Source organism: Sinocyclocheilus rhinocerous, unplaced genomic scaffold, assembly GCF_001515625.1.
Source record: "Sinocyclocheilus rhinocerous isolate Xijiao unplaced genomic scaffold, SAMN03320098_v1.1 scaffold3354, whole genome shotgun sequence".
Classification (NCBI taxonomy): domain Eukaryota; kingdom Metazoa; phylum Chordata; class Actinopteri; order Cypriniformes; family Cyprinidae; genus Sinocyclocheilus; species Sinocyclocheilus rhinocerous.
The window spans coordinates 118,697-122,757 of record NW_015664987.1 but is presented as its reverse complement, the minus strand read 5'-3'; the positions used below and the strand labels follow the sequence as shown (position 1 = coordinate 122,757).

General features: G+C 36.9%; 1 protein-coding gene across 1 annotated transcript in view; it reads left to right on the top strand.

Annotated features, from left to right (window-relative positions):
- Positions 1 to 4,061, top strand: part of fkbp10a (FKBP prolyl isomerase 10a) — a 28,514-nt gene that overhangs the window by 23,286 nt on the left and 1,167 nt on the right. The window lies entirely within an intron of this gene.

The window sequence follows — 4,061 nt, the reverse complement described above, 5'->3', positions numbered from 1 at the left end:
CTATGCAAGCTGCTGCTACTGCACAAGAGACTGAACTGCTGAGAGCTCCATTAATTAGGCATACAAGTAGCTAGGCGAATGCCTGTTTTACTCTAACATGGTGTCTATGCCAGACACGAGCGGCACAATATGACCAAATCAATAGACCCGTAACGATAGGTAAAGCGGTCTGCGATGTATGCAGTGCGATACGGCCAACGCAACAAAACTTCTGTTACTGCTGCTATTGATAATATTCACTAAGATTTCAATACTGAGTTGAAGTACATGCTGTTGCTGTTAATGATATTCACAATTTTGTAGTAGGAATTTATTGTGAGAGCTGTTGCGGTTGTAATATTTAATCAGAATTTGCAAAGCATAATCTACTGCTGCCTTAACAATGTGAACCTGGGTGCTGTACCCTTAGGTTTATTTAACTAATGACCTAAATAACTATGTTTGTCTGAGCCAATAGCTCAAACTTACCTAGGTAGAAATGCGCACTGTGTGTGTCATTAACAAACAGGAATCACACTGTAGACTGATAGATGAAGTAACCCCCAGCAACCACCTGACTCAGGCTACGGCGGCCTGAGCAAATAGTTTTAAATTTGTCATTCAAGAGTTGTAATTTTTTTCTCTCTCCATTAACGTTCATCATCGTTACTGCAATGGAAATACGTACCTTTAACTTATTAATAAGCTAACAAAATATTTGGCGAAAGAATAAATCACTGTACACCCTGTAGTTGTGGTGTCATATGCCCAGGACTAATTCTGCCTCAGAAGCAGCAGCTCATTTATTTTGATAATTTAAAATATTTATATTGCATATTAAGAACAATAATGTTTGCATTGTATGAACACATCATTGCTAAATGCGTGGCTCGGTCCAAGATGGCCTTGAGCAGGACACTACAGTGACTATATTTAAATGCAGTTGTCTGCTTTTATATTAATTGTGTCCGAATTAAAATTCGCAACATAGAAATGCTGTGCATGCTGCTGCTGAGAAAAATCTCTATGACTGAATACCTATGCAAGCTGCTGTTACTGCACAAGAGACTGAACTGCTGAGAGCTCCATTAATTAGGCATACAAGTAGCTAGGCGAATGCCTGTTTTACTCTAACATGGTGTCTATGCCAGACACGAGCGGCACAATATGACCAAATCAATAGACCCGTAACGATAGGTAAAGCGGTGCGCAATGTATGCAGTGTGATACGGCCAACGCAACAAAACTTCTGCTACTGCTGCTATTGATAATATTCACTAACATTTCAATACTGAGTTGAAGTACATGCTGTTGCTGTTAATGATATTCACAATGTTGTAGTAGGAATTTATTGTGCGAGCTGTTGCGGTTGTAATATTTAATCAGAATTTGCGAAGCATAATCTACTGCTGCTGCATGAAACCTGCTGTAAGCCCTGTTGAATAAGCAAAGTAATAAATACCTATTGCACTTTAAAGAGTTAATTTACTCCCCATGAGTTATCACTAAAATTTTATGCAACTAAAGCGCTTTCTGCTGCCGCTGCTATATTAGCCATAATAATATGACTTGCTATGCATGCTGCTGCTAATATTATTTCTAACCTTGCATCTGAATTTGCTATGCATGCTATGGAATTTGCTAACATTGCGATCTGAATAACTATGCATACTGCGCGTCTACAGATTTCTTGCCATATGTCTATGTTTCTTGCATTTCACGACTATGTCGTGTATGACATAATGTCTGTGTGCATGTGTGTACAGTAAATTACAAACGATTTATATATAATCATTTGTAATTTACTGTGGACTGACTGTTTTGAAACTTATATGGTAGTTAAATAGCCCCTAGACCTCAGTTTAAAGAAGCCAGGAAATTTAAGTTTTGACAATATGGGACCTTTAAATAACCAAATAACCAAATAATGCCTTTTTCGCTTTGAAGAGTTTTATAAACCCTGTTGAACTGAATAGCAAAGTAATTAAATGCCTATTTCACCTAAAAAGTTCACTACCATCCAAGCGTTATCTTATCACTGAAATTTCATGCAACTAAATGTACTTTATGCTGCCGCTGCTATATTAGCAACAATGATAATTGGATGGTGTATTTTACCTCATCTAGTGTACTGATTTATTATAGGCTTTTTATTATATAAATCAACACCAAAGACTTATGCAATCTCTCTGTCTACATTATGAAAACAGCTAAAACAAACGAAAAATATTATAACAGTGAAATTCCTAGTAATTCCATAATTGCAATAGTCTATTTCTCTAAAACAACAGCGGTTGAGTAAGTGCATTTATTCAGCGATCACAATTGCAAACAATACAGTGAGGTCTCATGACAGAACACTGACCGGCTGAATGACGCTTTCATTTAGATCACTAAACTCCAGCTTGTTTGTTTTTCAGATCATCAGCGCTTCCGCAATGAGGAGCGAGGGCGTGCGGATTGCTTTTAAACAGATTGCTTAAAATAAGCAAAACACACCGGGCAGAAAATCTATGCTTGTAACAGCGAAGCTCCTGATTCGGGGATTATAACTCTTGATATCTGGCAACCGCACTCATGAAAGCTCGCGTGGTAGAGGCGTGTAGAGCAGTCTGCAGTAACACTTTGTCTCCTTTTTTTTAACGAAAATAAAAAGAGGTTTTTGGTAAAGTTTTTATCTTTTTGAATACATTTTAGTCTCGTCTTATCTCGTCAACGAAATTGCATGTTGATATAGTCTTAATTATCGTTTATTGACCTTATTGTCCTCTCGTCTTCCTCTAGTCTTAGTCATGGGGAAAAAAGCTCGTCAACGAACATTTTTCGTCATAGTCTTCGTTAACGAAATTAACACTACACTGAAATTTCATGCAACCAGATACTTTCTGCTGCTGCTGCTATAAACAGTGATAATTTGACATGATTTGCTATGCATACTGCTATTAACAATTTGCTAATAACGCAATCTGAATTCAATGATACTGCTGCTACGCTCTATAAAAGTACTATATTTGCTGTAAGCCCAACTGAATACACAAATAGTAAATTCCAGTTTAAGAGGAATTTTAGCTATTAGCTATATTGTACATGGGCTACTGATTGGAAATGATTTATTATTAGTAGCATCTTCATATTTTAAACAAATTCATGATTAATTATCTTTAAACTATCACTAAACATGACTTTTATAATAAACTCTTCACTATCGCTGAACCAAGGTAACGAGTGAAATAGAGATGTGGCCCCTTGAAGAATGAGCGCTCCCTCTTCTGACTAAGTGCATTGCAATGCGGCACAAGTACACGTATGAGCGGGTATATTATTTTCTGTTGCTCATTAAAATAGGTAAGGCTGTTGACAGTATGACATATGACGTTTATGAAAGACAGTTATATGGGTTCACCTTGACTTAAAACTGTGAACAACTGCAAACCAACCCCACAAGTGAGGTGTGCATTTGAAAGCGATCAGTTCGCGGTTAATGTAGAAATGAATGCCCACGAAAGATATTAAAGGGGTCATATGATGCGATTTCAATTTTTCCTTTCTCTTTGGAGTGTTACAAGCTCTTGGTGCATAAAGAAGATCTGTAAAGTTGCAAAGACTAAAGTCTCAAATCCAAAGAGATATTCTTTATAAAAGTTAAGAGTCAACCACGCCTACCTAAAACGCCTCGTTCTAACACGCCCCCACATATCTACCTCACTATGTGGGAAGATTTGCATAACGCCGCCCAAATGTTCACGCAAAGAAAGAAGGCGTAACTTTTATTCTCGCTGTAGTTTTGTTGTTTAACGCCGCAATGTCGTAAAGACGCTGTGTGCTTCGTTGTAAAAGCGAAACTACTTACAAGTGAGGGAAATGAAATTCAACAAATCAACAAAAGAGCAATGATATGCAAGTGCTAAGACAAGTCTCAGTACATGTAGCAAGGGTATATATATATATATATATATATATATATATATACAGTATAGTGTTGGCCCCCTTCCTGATTTCTTATTTTTTTGCATGTTTGTCACACTTTAATGTTTCAGATCATCAAACAAATTTAAATATTAGTAAAAGATAACACAAGTGAA